The following is a 16,346-nucleotide window of genomic DNA, read 5'->3' on the forward strand; positions in this document are numbered from 1 at the left end:
CGCACTCTTTTGTTTCTGCTTATGTTATGCATTGCTTAAAATCACCTGCTACTTTATCATCCCGTTCACCTCTTAGACTCCAAGTCAGGTCCAAATTAATGTTCAAACTTGAGTTCTAAATTAGTTGTGGGGCACATATCGAGGCAGCAATGAATAGTATCTCACTCTAATATCTGGTTCACCTAGGGTATGCCTACATTGTTCATCTGGGTGGGAAACAAATAGTAAAGCAATCATCATCTGTCTTTTTATTAAATTAAAGCAATCATCAACCTGCTATCATTATTTTTGGATCCATCCACTGGTTGTTACCATCACTCTAAATTTCTGCATGCTCTCCTTACATAATCTCACCATAATTTTTTCGTATGCATGTCAAATATTGTACACAGTTATGCTGAACATGTAGAGAAAAAGAGAAGAGTTTTGCGCGGCAATACAATGTCATGCAGACATCGCTCCATGGTGGGTTCAATGGAAAACCCTCCCTCCCTATCCAAATTGTAATCCAGAGGAAGATATCTGTTCTGAGGCGGATTCAAACGCAGCTGACCACTCCTATTTACCCCCCAAGGTGTTTGCTCTACCTTGGCATGATGATGTTAGTCATATCATGCATATGTTGCCTTGCAGTGCCTACTTTTGACATCATATATGTCATCTGCTTAGTTTATACATGTTCTGTAATGCCACCTGTTTAGTTTCTATATCATATATGTGAATTATGCAGTCTGATGTCTTTTATCCAGCCATAATATATGTGAAATGTGTGTCGTTGTCAAAACCGGCGGATCTCGGGTAGGGGGTCCCGAACGGTGCGTGTAAGTATAATGGTAATAGGAGGCGGGGGACACAATGTTTACCCAGGTTCGGGCCCTATAATACCCTACTTCCTGCTTGATTGATCTTCATGATATGAGTATTACAAGAGTTGATCTACCACGAGATCGTAGAGGCTAAAACCTAGAAGCTAGCCTATGATTATGATTATTCTTGTCCTACGGACTAAACCCTCCGGTTGATATAGACACTCGAGGGGGCTAGGGTTACACAGAGTCGGTTACAGAGAAAGGACTCTTCATATCTAAATCGCCAGGCTTGCCTTCCACGCAAAGGAAAGTCCCATCTAGACACAGGACGAAGTCTTCTATCTTGTATCGTCATAGCCCAACAGTCAGGCTTATACATATAGTCCGGCTGTCCGAGGACCCCTTAATCTAGGACTCCCTTAGTAGCCCCTAAACCAGGCTTCAATGACGATGAGTCCGGCGTGCAGATTGTCTTTGGCATTGCAAGGTGGGTTCCTTCTCCGAATACTCCAAAGTAGATCTTGAACATAAGAATCATGTCTGGCTCTACAAAACAATTTCCACATACCACTATAGAGAGTATAATATCCCGCGAGTCCAATCTGCTGACAACTCATAGCATGACATCACGCCACGGCCCGGTCTTTATTCGAACCATTTTTATCCCGCCCCTCCGTATTTCGAGGCGCAGTGTCATTGAAACGTCTTGTCAAGGCAGAGATCGTGTCCCCTTATCACGGGATTCTCATCAATGCGGGCATGGGTAACCTAACCGTGCCATCAGCATGGGGCTTGGGAAATAAGCGAGTTTTAGGGCGAGTGGAGAGGTGCATGATTTTTACTGCCTTTATAAAGGGATAAGGATTCCCTCTTTCACCCACGCCCTCTTCTTCCTCTGATCATTCATTCTCGAGCTCCAGCGCCCAAGCACCCATCTCTTCCGCCCAAAAAGCACTCCAATCATGTCTGGATCTGGAGCACAAGGCAAGTGGATGGCCTCCTCTGTCAAGGAGAAGGATATCAAGAAACTCCGGGAGGCCGGATACCTGGCCAAGAAGATCGCACACTGTCTCCTGGCGGCGGGATAGATCGCCCCTACTCCCGAACCCCATGAGAGGGTTGTATTCCTCCCTCACTTTGTCCGTGGGTTGGGGTTTCCCCTCCACCCATTTGTTCGCAGCCTTTTGTACTACTACGGGATTGATTTCCATGACCTATCCCCCAATTCCTTCCTCAACATCTCAACATACATCGTCGTGTGCGAGGCCTTCCTCCGCATCCCGCCACACTTCGGACTGTGGCTAAAGACTTTCAACATGAAACCAAAGGTGGTAGGCGGCGAACACGCCAAGTGCGGAGGAGCCATGGTGAGCAAGATGCCCAATGTCAAATGGGCATCAGGTAAATTCAACGAGTCCGTAAAGGATGGCAACAATAGTGGTTCTATGTTACCGAGTCGCACGGCACCAAATGGGCCGCCGCCCCCGAGTACCAATCCGGAGCCCCACTGCGGCTCATGTCCTGGCCCGAAAAGGGTCTAAACTGGCCTTCGTCAGACGGGCTGACGACGCAACAAGCGCGTATCAAGAGCATGGAGGACAAGAATATCAAACTTGTCGATGTGGTCCAAGTGATGCTAGTTGGCCGGATCCTTCCCTGTCAACGCCGGATTTGCAATCTATGGGAGTTTGATCTGGCCAAGCACCAATCCCTGCTAGAGTTCTTCGGCACGACGCATGAAGACATCTGGAAGGTGCTATTCAAGTCCACAAGTCGTGGCCAGACACTGCCGAGGATCACGGGTGTCGGTGTCAAAACTGGCGGATCTCGGGTAGGGGGTCCCGAACTGTGCATCTAAGGCTAATGGTAATAGGAGGCGGGGGAAACAATGTTTACCCAGGTTCGGGCCCTCTCAATGGAGGTAATACCCTACTTTCTGCTTGATTGATCTTGATGATATGAGTATTACAAGAGTTGATCTACCACAAGATCGTAGAGGCTAAATCCTAGAAGCTAGCCTATGATTATGATTGTTGTTGTCCTACGGACTAAACCTCCGGTTTATATAGACACCGGAGGGGGCCAGGGTTACACAGAGTCGGTTACAGAGAAGGAGATCTACATATCCGAATTTCCAAGCTTGCCTTCACGCATAGGAGAGTCCCACCCGGACACGGGACAAAGTCTTCAATCTTGTATCTTCATAGTCCAACAGTCTGGCACAAGTACATAGTCCGGCTGTCCGAGGACCCCCTAATCCAGGACTCCCTGAGTAGCCCCTGAACCAGGCTTCAATGATGATGAGTCCGACGCGCAGATTGTCTTCGACATTGCAAGGTGGGTTCTTCTGCAAATCCAGAGTACCTGTTGTAACGAGTAGTGTCCGGCTTCCCAAAAATGGCAATCTCCACGTGTCGAGCGAATGCGAGAAGTCCGGGCATTTTTACATTTGCCACACTGACCATGTCAGTAGATCGTCTATTAAAGAGACGGGGATCCTCAGATCCAAATCAGACCATCTTCCCCAAGCAAGGATTCACCAGAGCGCGCCCGAAAAAGGTCATCCCATCATAGCCGGTCACCGCAGATCCTCCTCTCGCTCACATAGCGCTAAGCCAGGTGATTGGGAGAAGTGTTCTGTATTCATGGCCGATTGGTGGAGTTGCAGACCCAGGGGTTCCTCCCGCCTACATATATGGTCCCCGTCCGAGCCGGACTAGCCACTTACGATGGCGAGGAGCAAGCAGAGAGTTTCCCCAACCCATCCAGGGGGAGCGAGTATGCCTCATCCCTTTCTTGCTGAGGGGCCTCGGATTTCCAATCCATCCGTTCCTCTGCGGGCTAGTAGAGCACTATGGCCTCCAGCTGCATAACTCCACTCCTTCTTCCATACTGCACATCGCAGGTTATGTCGCCCTTTGCGAGCTACTTCTGGGCTGCGAAGCTCATTTTGAGCTATGGAAGAGGCTATTCTGCCTCGTCCCTCGCAATCAGGAGGGATCAATATACCAAGTTGGAAGAGCCGAAGTATGGCGCATTGTCGGAACCAGATACCTATCTGGCACTCCAAAGAAGACATCCGAGGACTGGCATTCGGAGTGGTTTTATATAGAGGATGTCCCCCTTCTGGACCCTATCCGAGTAGGCCTTCCTGAGTTTGCCAATGCCCCACTGAAGAAACGCCATAGCTGGCGTCCTCGGAGCCCCCAGGAGAAAGATAACAAAGATGTCCTTTATCTGATCGGTCAGATAAAATCGCTGGCCAAATCAGGATTGATAATAGTCGAGGTTATGTCAATATGCATAATGCAAGGGGTGCAACCACTTCAGTATCGGGGGAAACCCATGTGGCACTTCAACGGAGAAGACGACACCACCTGCTGCAGTCGTAAAGGCCCGGACTCTGCCACCACTCTGGCGAAAATACTGTCCAATTTGTATAAAGGAGAAGAAGAGGAGTTTCTCCACATTAAGCCGCGGGGTGGATTTTCCATGTACAACCCCCCAAGCTGGGTGAGCTGCTATCTTTTTCTCAACTCCATTCATTCATGGATTCTTCATCACAAATATTTACCTTGATAATTCATAGCAAGAACTATGAAAAGCCTTGAGGGAGGTGCACAACCCGTCTCCAAAGTTAGAGGACCCTGACCAGGCCCTCGACTCCGGACTCGAAGAAGATCCGGACATATTTGTGGAGCTCGTCGACAGGACGTTTTACAAGTTAAGCTGTGACGATGCCTTAGTGGACATCATAGCTGATTATCCCGGCCTACTCCCTACATCACGTGTAAGTAAAACCGGAGTCCTAACCTTCGAGATGGATCCCTTCTTTGCACCTTACCCACCACACATGTATTGCATTTACAGGGAAGGCCATCAGGGCACCGTGCCGAACCCGCGGTGACTCGTCAACAAGGGGCACCGAAACCGGGTAGGCTTAAAAGGAAGGCGGTCAGGACCGAGACGCCATCGCAAAGGTATGATTAAAAACCTGCTCTGTGATTATCGTCTTTAAAATATAATATTGTCTGTGGTCCCTGGCAGAAAAAACGCTCGCCGGACTGTGTCTGGAGAGCCTGCCGGCTACGCCTCCACCAACCGGACTCCAGAGCTGGACTCCGGGGCGGACGCTAATGCGGGGACAATGCCGGACGGTCCTCCTACAGAGGATGCAGATAGAATGTCCGCTATGAATTCCTAACTGGAGAGTGCCATGATCACAGGCATTGACGGGCCATACTCCGCGACCCTAATTTCTCCAAAGAGGCGTTCAATGCCTTCAACTCAAGAGACGCGTACATCCGAGCTGCTCAAGATGGCCTCGATAGAGCCACGAACCAGTATGTAAAGGATATATGGGTAAGAAAATATGATAATTATGTATATCAGTAGCCCCTGAGACTTGAAACAGTTGGCACAACTGATTTAAGGATCATTGTATGCATATGTTCTTATGGAGAAGAATACCCAGTTGTGTTAAGAGCTGGAGGAGTGCAAAGCCTAGCTACGGGCCGCAGTAGCCGGAATGGAGGAGTCCAAGAAGGCCTCATCTGGTAATACTTGTCTTGATCGAAAAGAATGTAATCACATGTACCCATTAGTATTCGGCATGCATGCAAATCTAACAATAGATTATGCAGACAATCACGGAGGTAATCTGGAGATCGTACCGGGGGATGAGCAACATTCTCAATAACAGCTAGAGGCTAGCAAGCGCGTTCTTACATGGGTTATTCGAGAGAGAAATGATCTCCAGGATGCCCATACTAGGATGGGCATTGAACTAGGAGATGTTCGGGCCCAGCTTGTAGACTCCATGAAGGAGAACCAAGAGGCTTCGACACGACATTTTTAGTATGTGCTCAATTGAACCTTTATACAGCTCGGCGAAGAAACGGGCTAATAGAGTTATATCTATAGGTATGCTGACAAGTCGCCCCGAAGAGGAGATACCCGGATCCGCAGGCGATCTTCTGCAAGAGCTTTCACAACTGCACGAAAGAGCTCGACAGGTGATGTAGGGTATTGCCCAGGCCTTGCCATCCACCTCCCTGCTAGGAGGCATGGAGGAGCTTGTAGAGATGCTCAAGGGAGCGCAGTGGTGCTTCCGATTATGGAACATATCGGCCTGCCGACAAGGTGCGAGGGAAGCCTGGGCCATGGTGAAAACGCGGTACACCAAGGTTGACCCAAATCACGTGCCCGAGGTCGGACCTGTAGGGTCAAATGGGAAAGAGATCCTCGTTAGTTATGTATATGACCAGGTAGGTTTAGCCACAAAGTATTCCCAATAGGATTGTAGGCTAGACAGCCTGTTGGATGGTATAGAAGAAGAATTTAGTCAGTCTAAGTCATTGTGTACTTCAAATGACATATTTTGTCCCTAGCCGGATTGTAAATCATTTGTCATGGTGGACCTTTTCGCTTCAACCTCCGGACCCGATAGTCCGGAGTGTATACGAATACCCGCTTAGTTATATAAAAACCGGGGTACGCATGGAAACCAGGCGTAGGGGTCATAAGTGCTTGAACAGACAAGTACCCAACTAGCTATGTTATATTACATGGATAGCAAGAAACATCGTCCAGGGAGAATAGTTCCGTTAATGGTTCCTTTCCCTGGGCACACATGCATTAATGTGCATGTTCAAACTGCGAAAAGAGACGCAAGATATAAACATCTGGAGGCATGTATTGTAATAGGTAAGAAACATCTTTTGTTCACCGACCGAATATGCCCTTAAGAACGCTAGCTTTCAGCTTCACCCAGTCTGAGGTGCACATCCGGCTGACCCGAAGGTAACAATCGCAAAGGTGCTCCCCTTATTCCCTAGCCGAACTAACGGGAACATTGGGCATAAACACAGGAGCCAGGCAACCCAGCTTGGCCAAAACTTAGGCCATATCGATGCATATAATGGAGAAAAAAGGTACATATGGAGAAGCGACACATATGTAGTGGGCGTAAAGCCCGGGAGATAATTATATTAAGCTTATGTATAAGAAGCCCCTAGGTATAATGAGCGTGCATGGCGCGTCAAGATTGTGTAGTCAAGACACACTTTAAGCTTTTAAGGCCATAAAGAAAAAGGAAGAAAGAAAGAAAGAAAGAAAGTGGATATAACTTAAAAAAAGCGGAGGTAAGGAGACGAACACAGAGTCCGGCACTAGGCGTAGAATCTTAGGAGTCTGGCCACGTTCCATAGGTTTGGGTCGAGTCGATTGTCATATGCGTCACACAGGCGGTACGCTCCTCCGGTGAGAACTTTATCAATGATGAAGGGACCCTCCCACTTGGGCTTGAGCTTGTCCTTTTTCTTCTCTGGTAGGCGTAGAACGAGTTCGCCAACGTTATAGGTTTAGGCCCGTACTTCTCTACTTTGATACCTTCGAGCCTGTTGATGATAGAATGCGGAGTGGGCCTTTGCGATGTTACGCTCCTCCTCCAGGGCATCTAAACTGTACTGTTGATCAAGCTCAGCTTCTCTCTCTTCGTACATGCGCACTTGAGGTGAGTCATGAATGATGTCGCAGGGCAATACCGCCTCTGCGCCGTACACCATAAAAATGGTGTGTATCCGGTAGTGTGATTCGGCATGGTCCACAGTCCCCATAGTACGGAGTCAAGCTCCTCAATCCAGTGTGTATCTGATTCCTTCAAGGATCGCACTAGTCTGGGTTTGATGCCGCTCATAATAAGGCCATTTGCTCATTCGACTTGACCGTTTTTTGGGGGGTGATAGATGGAGGCGTAATCGAGCTTGATGCCCATGTTGCCGCACCAAGTTTTCACCTCGTCAGCTATGAAGTTGGAGCCATTATCGGTGATGATGCTATGGGGTCACCGTAACGGTGTACGACCCCTGATATGAAGTCTATCACTGGTCCATATTCGGCCGTTTTAACTGGTTTGGCTTCTATCCATTTGGTGAATTTATCCACCATGACCAACAAGTATTTTTTCTTATGGCTTCCTCATTTAAGGGGTCCAACCATATCGAGCCCCCAAACCGCAAAGGGCCAAGTTATGGGGATTGTTTGGAGAGCGGTAGGTGGCATAGGGCTTTGATTTGCAAAAGGTTGGCAACCGACCCAATGTTGGACGAGGTCATGTGCGCCTGCTCGGGCTGTCGGCCAGTAGAAACCTGTACGGAAGGCCTTGCTTACAAGGGCCCGAGCTGCGGCGTGGTGGCCGCCGAGTCCAGCATGAATTTCGGCCAAAAGCTGCCATCCTTCCTCTTCGGAGATGCACCTTTGGAGTACTCCAGTAGTGCTTTTCTTATAAAGCTGTCCCTCGTGAACCTTGTAGGCTTTAGAGTGCCGCACAATACAACGTGCCTCATTTTGGTCCTTAGGGAGTTCTTTCCTATTTAGGTAGTCTAAGAAGGGTTCTGTCCACGGGGCGATGAAAGCCACAATCACGTGGGCCGAAGGTGTTATTTCGGTGGCGGAGCCTCCGATTACGCCAGAGTGTTCTGGATCTGTGGTTGTGGTCGGATCCGGGCTGTTATTGCTGGTCTCCCTTTCCCACACGACGGATGGCTTGAACAGCCTTTCCAAGAAGATATTAGGTGGGACGGGGTCGCGCTTAGCGCCGATGCGGGCGACGATATCCGCCACTTGATTGTTTTCTCGGACCACATGGTGGAATTCGAGCCCCTCGAACTAAGCTGACATTTTGAGGACGGCATTGCGGTAAGCCACCATTTTTGGGTCCTTAGCGTCAAAGTCTCCATTTATTTGAGATATTGCGAGGTTCGAATCCCCACGCACTTCTAGGCGTTGAATGCCCATGGAGACTACCATCCGAAGACCATGCAACGGAGCCTCGTATTCGGCTGCATTGTTGGAATATGTGTATAATATTTGGAGTACGTATTGGATTGTGTCTCTGGTGGGGGATGTCAGGACAACGCCTTCTCCCAGACCAGCCAACATCTTAGAGCCGTCAAAGTGCATGATCCAATTGGAGTATGCGCCGTACTCTTTAGGGAGTTTGGCTTCTGTCCATTCGGCGACAAAGTCAACCAGTACTTGCGACCTAATGGCTCGCCGTGGTTTGTATATGATGTCGAACGGGAGGAGCTCGATAGCCCACTTAGCAATCCGGCCCGTGGCATCACAGTTATTTATTATATCGCTGAGTGGTACTTCAGAGGCCACCGTGATTGAACACCCTTGAAAGTAATGTCGTAGTTTCCGGGATGCCATGAAGACCGCGTATGCTATCTTTTGATAATGTTGGTACCATGACTTGCATGGAGTGAGGACAGTGGATACGTAATATACCGGCTTTTGAAGCGGGAATTGATGAAGCTATGTACCTAGGGTAGGGTCATGGACCTGTCCAAACTACCCTCTCCAAGGACATCTCTAGAAGAAACCACCTTTCAATCGACTCAGAAGTGCTCGACTCGACGGACTCGAAGACACTCGACCATGAAGCCAACCACTCGACAACCAGGAGATCTAAAGTCACTCTGCACATAAACGGTCGGTCATTAAGTAGCTTTTATGGTCATCATAGCACTTTATTTGTGGCGTTACCAGTAACGCCCGATCTTAATGTACCTTAAACCCTACATAACTGAGGGCCGGAGAGGTCTGGCGAACCTATATAATCCACCCCCTCCTCGGTGTAAAGGGTTGGCACCCCTGTAACTCATACACACATAATCCAGTTGACCGCCTCCGGGCTCCGAGACGTAGGGCTGTTACTTCCTCCGAGAAGGGCCTGAACTCGTAAACCTCTTGCGTATACAACTACTCCATAGGTAGGATCTTGCCTCTCCATTCCTACCCACCTACACTACTGTCAGACTTAGAACCACGATAGTTGGCGCCCACCTTGGGGCAGGTGTCTTTGCGACTTATTGGAGAAGTTGCGATTTTTCCGATCTCCTTCATCACGGTTTCGGGTAGAGTTTTGGTTGAGGACCACTAGATCTGTCTCGGCGCGCTCACGTTCATCGCCGACGACTCCGCTTGGCTTCAGGAGGCTCCGCTCGACATCGACGCACTCCCTGTCCGCGGGGCGACGCACTTTCGCGCGTGCGTCCGCGGCGTCCTCCTGCCGCAACCGTCCTCCCTCCCTGTTTCCCGCTGGTGCAAGCATTCCGGTCGGTTGAGGCTTCAGCGGTGGGTGAAGCACGCGGTTGCTCGCCAGTCGGCCACCCCCCAAGTCGCGGCAATCGAGCCCGATGAATCTCTCTACAGCTTGTTCGACCTGTCGACTGGCTCTGGAGAGACTGCATCCGAGTGCGATAGCAGTGATCCAGCGGCGGAGGTTCTGATGGTCGATGGACCATGCAGTGCTCCCGGCTTTCCCCACACCAACGGAGGCAACGGCGGAGGTGATCCGTCGCATGTCCACGAAGAGTATCTCGCCGAGCCCCTCACTTCGCCGCACAGGGAAGAACTTCGCCGCCGGAACATGGATGCGCTGCACACTCCTATCGTTGGAGAAACCCCCGAGGCTCATGCCTTAGAGGACGCGCGCTTGGCCAACTTGGCTGAGCGCACTCGACTGGAGAACCTCCAGCGAGCATTCGACGAGCGTGCGCGGCAACGGGTTCGAGAATCCAGTCGACGTCAACTCTTTCCACCACCGACTCAGGTATATCGAACTCTGATTCAGAATTTAGCAGCTGCAGCCCGTATAGCAGAGTCGATTCAGCCTTCCCAGTTAGAGGCTGGCAGAGGCTTGTTACAGATCAGAGCATTACTCCGGGCAGCAGGAGATCAAAATTCAGCTGTATCGCAGTCGTGGAATAGGATTCACAACAGATCCATCGCTGCAAATACAGTCCAGTCGGCCCATAGCCCAAGATCGCCCCCGAGGCGTGAGGGACGTGGAGACCGGCGTGATCAGTACAAGAACCGTGAGCAGTATGATCACTGACTCGATCGTGATGATCGACATCGAGTGCCCACCCCTCCCCCAAGGAGTGGATCGTACACGCCTCGACAGCAGGATGACAAACGCCATCATAGTGTTGGGCAAAGTATTCCAGTCGACCCCAGGGAACCAGGCTTTGATGCGAGATCCATTATCGTTCAAGGTTTGGTCGACAGGAACAGAGCTCACCGAGAAGGTCATGATAGAGATGTACCCACCAGCAGCAGAGTACACGTCTCAGGACCAGAGTGTTTCAGCAGATCCATCAGGGCCGTGGTGATTCCTCCCAACTTCAGGTTGGCGACTGGAGTCAGTAACTTCACTGGTGAGTCCAAGCCTGATACTTGGCTTGAAGACTACCGAGTGGCTGTTCAGATTGGCGGCGGCAACGATGAAGTGGCCATGAAACACCTGCCTCTTATGTTGGAGGGCTCGGCCAGAGCATGGTTGAATCAGTTAGCACCCAGCAGCATTTACACTTGGGAAGATCTTGCCCGAGTGTTTGTCAGGACATTTGAAGGAACTTGCAAGCGACCAGCAGGGTTGACAGAGCTGCAATCTTGTGTGCAAAAGTCGAATGAAACTTTGAGGGATTACATCCAGAGATGGATCATGTTGCATCACACGGTAGAGAATGTATCTGATCACCAGGCAGTCTATGCCTTCAAGGAAGGCGTTAAGTACAGAGAGCTAAACCTAAAATTCGGTCGAACTGGAGACATGTCTCTGAGTCGAATGATGGAGAGTGCCACCAAGTATGCCAATGGTGAAGAAGAGGATCAGCTCCGGAGTGGCAAACACAAGTCAGTCGCCCACGAAACCGGAGGAGGGAACTCCAGTCGGAAGCAAAAGCGGAAAGCCGAGCCAGCTGCTCCTGGAGAAGCCTTGGCCGTGACTCAAGGAAAGTTTAAAGGGAAGCCCAAAGGGTCTTGGAACCCTAAGAAGGTGAAGGACAAGGAAGGGAATGACGTGATGGATTTGCCGTGCCACATCCACATGAAGAAAGATGAGGAGGGTAAACTCATTTACCCGAAACATACCACTCGACAGTGTTGGCTCTTGATCTAGCAATTCCAGGGGAAACAACCCAAAGATAAGGAAAAGGAGTCGGACAAAGTTGAGGACAAAGAAGATAGAGATGATGGATATCCCCAGGTCAATTCCACCCTGATGATTTTTGCTGATGTTGAAAGCAAAAGTCGATTAAAAGTTATCAACCGAGAAGTGAATATGGTTGCTCCGGCGACACCCAGTTATCTGAAATGGTCTCAGACTGCCATCACATTCGACCAGTCCGATCATATGACACACATAGCCACCCCTAGGAGGCAAGATTTGGTGGTCAACCCAGTCATGGAAGGCACTCTACTGACTAAAGTTTTGATGGATGGTGGCAGTGGCCTAAATATACTATATGCAGAGACGTTGAAAGGGATGGGCATTCCGATGTCCAGACTCAGTACCAGCAACATTAGTTTCCATGGAGTCATTCCTGGAAAGAAGGCTGAGTCACTCGGACAAATTGCTCTTGATGTGGTTTTCGGTGATTCCAAGAATTACCGCTAAGAAAAGTTGAGGTTTGAAGTTGCGGATTTCCAGTGTGCTTATCACGCTATTTTGGGCAGGCCAGCTAATGCACGTTTCATGGCTCGACCATGTTATGTGTACCTCAAATTGAAGATGCCCAGCCCCAAAGGTGTGATCACTATTACTAGCAGTCGGAATAAGGCGGAAGAGTGCTTTCAGAAAGGCTCAAAGATCGCCGATGCTCAGATGGCAGTGGTAGAGCTGCAGGAATACCAGGAAACTGCAGACCGGAATCAACATTTCAGTCGTTCGGTGAGACAAAACCAATTCACATTCACCCGACCGACCCTAGTGCTGCTCCGACTCATATCTCTACAACACTCGACTCCGAATAGGAATAAGCGCTCATCCAGTTCCTCCGTGAGAACTGGGACATCTTCGCATGGAAGCCTTCTGACATGCCGGGTGTTCCCAGGGGGCTGGCTAAGCATCGTCTATGAGTGGAATCAAAAGTGAAACCTGTCAAAGAACATCTTCGACGGTCAGTTGTCCAGAAAAGAAAGGCCATTGGCAAGGAGGTGGCTCGGCTCTTAGCAGCGGAGTTTATCCGAGATATTTACCACTCCGAGTGGCTCGCCAATGTTGTCATGGTGCCCAAGAAGGACAAGTCACTTTGCATGTGCATTGACTTCAAACATATCAATCGGGCCTGCCCGAAAGATCATTTTCCTCTCCCCCGCATCGACCAAATAGTCGACTCGACTGCGGGATGTGACCGCCTGTCTTTTTTAGACGCCTATTCCGGTTATAATCAGATCCGTCTGTATGGACCTAACGAGATCAAAACAACTTTCATCACTCCATTCGGGTGCTTCTATTATGTCACCATGCCATTCGGCCTCAAGAATGCCGGAGCCACGTTCATGAGGATGATGCAGAAGTGTTTTCTCACTCAAATCAGTCGGAATGTGGAAGCATACATGGATGATATTGTGGTCAAGTCACGGAAAGGTTCCGACCTGCTGACTTACCTTGCTGAGACATTTGCCAACCTCAGGAGGTATGATATCAAGCTTAATCCGTCAAAGTACACATTCAAAGTTCCTGGCGGAAAGTTACTCAGTTTTATCATTTCCGAACGAGGAATCGATGCCAATCCAGAAAAAGTTGGTACTATACTCCGAATGAAACGTCCTATGCGTGTGCACGATGTCCAGAAGCTTACTGGTTGCTTGGCCGCTTTAAGTCGATTCATCTCTCGTCTCGGTGAAAAGGCATTGCCTATTTACCGACTGATGAAGAAGTCAGACAAGTTTGAGTGGACTCCTGAAGCTGATGTAGCATTTGCAGAGCTAAAAGCCCTGCTCTCCACCCAGCCGGTGCTTGCTGCCCCAATCAGCAAAGAGCCTTTGCTGCTTTACATTGCAGCCACAGGACAAGTCGTCAGTACAGTACTTACGGTCGAGCGGGAAGAAGAAAGAAAAGCCTTTAAAGTTCAGCGCCCAGTATATTATGTTTCTGAAGTTTTGACCCCATCAAAGCAAAGATACCCTCATTATCAGAAGCTTGTATATGGGATTTATATGACCACGAAGAAGGTTGCTCATTACTTCTCTGACCATTCCATTACAGTCGTCAGTGACACTCCATTGTCAGAGATTCTGCACAACAGAGATGCAACTGGTGGAGTGGCAAAATGGGCAATTGAACTCCTTCCCCTAGATATGAAGTTTGAGGCAAAGAAAGCCATCAAGTCCCAAACAATAGCAGATTTCATCGCTGAGTGGATTGAAAAGCAACTGCCGACTCAAGTTCACTCGGAGCACTGGACCATGTTTTTGATGGTTCTAAGATGCTGAATGGTTCCGGTGCTGGGGTAGTGTTGGTTTCCACCCGAGGAGATAAACTCAGATATGTGCTCCAGATTCACTTTGATTCCTCCAATAACGAAGCAGAATACGAAGCACTTTTGTATGGGTTGCGTATGGCCATTTCACTTGGTGTCCATCGCCTCATGGTCTATGGCGACTCAGATTTGGTGGTTAATCAAGTGATGAAGAAGTAGGACGTCAGAAGTCCGGCCATGACTGGTTATTTGCAATGCAGTGAGAAAGCTAGAAAAGAAATTCGAGGGGTTAGAGCTTCATCATATACCCCGACTGAAAAATCAAGCGGCTGATGATTTGGCAAAAATAGGTTCCAAGAGAGAAGCCGTTCCCAGTAATGTGTTTTTGGAACACATCCACACACCATCAGTCCAAGAGGATCCTTTCACCGAAGAAGCCCCATAGCCAAAAAGTGCCACGGATCCGACTGAAGTTGAAGTTCCAGCTATGGTCGACCTGATCATGGAAGTTTTGGTCATCACTCCCGACTGGACAGAGCCGTACATCGCGTATATCCTAAGGAAAGAGCTCCCAGAGAATGAAGAAGAGGCTCGACAGATCGTCCGTCAATCCAAGGCCTTTACTGTGATTAAGGGACAGTTGTACAGGGAAAGCGCGACTGGAGTTAGTCAGAAATGTATAACACCAGAAGAAGGTCAGATAATCCTTGACGATATCCACTCGGGGACCTGTGGTCATCATGCGTCCTCTCGGACCATTGTGGCTAAAGCATACCGAGCAGGGTTTTACTGGCCAAGAGCAAATGAAATGGCGAAGGAGATAGTCGATAAGTGTGAAGGATGTCAGTTCTATTCCAATATGTCACACAAACCCGCCTCAGCCTTGAAGACCATTCCACTCGTCTGGCCCTTCGCTATTTGGGGTTAGATACGGTTGGACCACTAAGAACTGGCAGGAGCGGCTTCACCCATGTACTGGTGGCAGTCGACAAGTTTACTAAGTGGATTGAAGCCAAGCCTATCAAGAATCTTGATGCCTGCACTGCTATCAGCTTCATCAGAGAGTTGATATTCATATATGAAGTTCCGCACAACATCATCACTGATAATGGGTCAAACTTCGATTCCAAAAAATTCAGAGCCTTTTGCGCTTCTCAAGGCATGCGAGTCGACTATGCTTCCGTCGCTCACCCCCAGTCGAATGGACAAGCAGAAAGAGCAAACAACCTAATTCTCAAAGGACTGAAACCTCGGTTGATGCGTGATCTCAAGCACGCAGCAGGCGCGTGGGTCGACGAACTTCCTTCAGTTCTTTGGGGATTGAGGACCATGCCTAATCGGTCAACTGGGCGAACTCCATTCTTTCTAGTCTATGGAGCTGAAGCAGTTATGCCGAGTGACCTGCTTCAAAATGCACCCCGAGTCGAGCTCTACTCTGAAGATGAAGCTGAACAAGCCTGGTAGGATGCAGTCGACCTTCTAGAAGAAGAAAGAGAGATGTTCATGATCCGATTTACTATCTATCAGCAGGACTTGCATCGATTCCATGCCAGAAACGTGAAGAGTCGAGCCTTCCAAGAAGGAGACTTGGTCCTCCGAGTAGATCAACAGAAACCGCACAAGCTCGCTCCTACTTGGGAAGGCCCCTTCATCGTCACCAAAGTTCTCCACAATGGAGTGTACCGTCTTTACAATGTCAATCGCCAGATTGATGAGCCACGAGCTTGGAATGCCGAGCTGCTCCACCCCTTTTGTACTTAAGTACTCACTCGGATGAGATGTAATAAAAAGTACCTCCATAGTTTGTTTATCAAAGACAAGAGTGTTATAATTTTCCCAGTGATTGTTGCTGCTTTTGTTTACGTGAGAAATCCCCCAGTGGGTGGCTTAGCTGCGAATCCGTTTCGCCTAAGTATCTAAAAATCCTACCGAGTGACGAGAAAGCCTCTCACTCGGAGGTTTAGCTGAAATCCATTTCGCCTAAGTATCTAAAAATCCTACCGAGTGACGAGCAAGCCTCTCACACAGAGGTTTAGCTGCGAATCCGTTTCGCCTAAGTATTTGAAAATCCGACCAAGTGAAGAGCAACCCTCCCACTCGGAGGCTTAGCTGCAGTCCAGTACTCGCCTAAGTATTTGAAAATCCTACCGAGTGAAGAGCAACCCTCCAACTCGGAGGCTTAGCTGTAGTCCAGTACTCGCCTAAGTATCTAAAAATCCTACCGAGTGACGAGCAAGCCTCTCACTCGGAGGTTTAGCTTCGA

The sequence above is a fragment of the Triticum dicoccoides genome, chromosome 7B, assembly GCF_002162155.2.
Source record: "Triticum dicoccoides isolate Atlit2015 ecotype Zavitan chromosome 7B, WEW_v2.0, whole genome shotgun sequence".
NCBI classification, from domain to species: Eukaryota; Viridiplantae; Streptophyta; class Magnoliopsida; order Poales; family Poaceae; genus Triticum; species Triticum dicoccoides.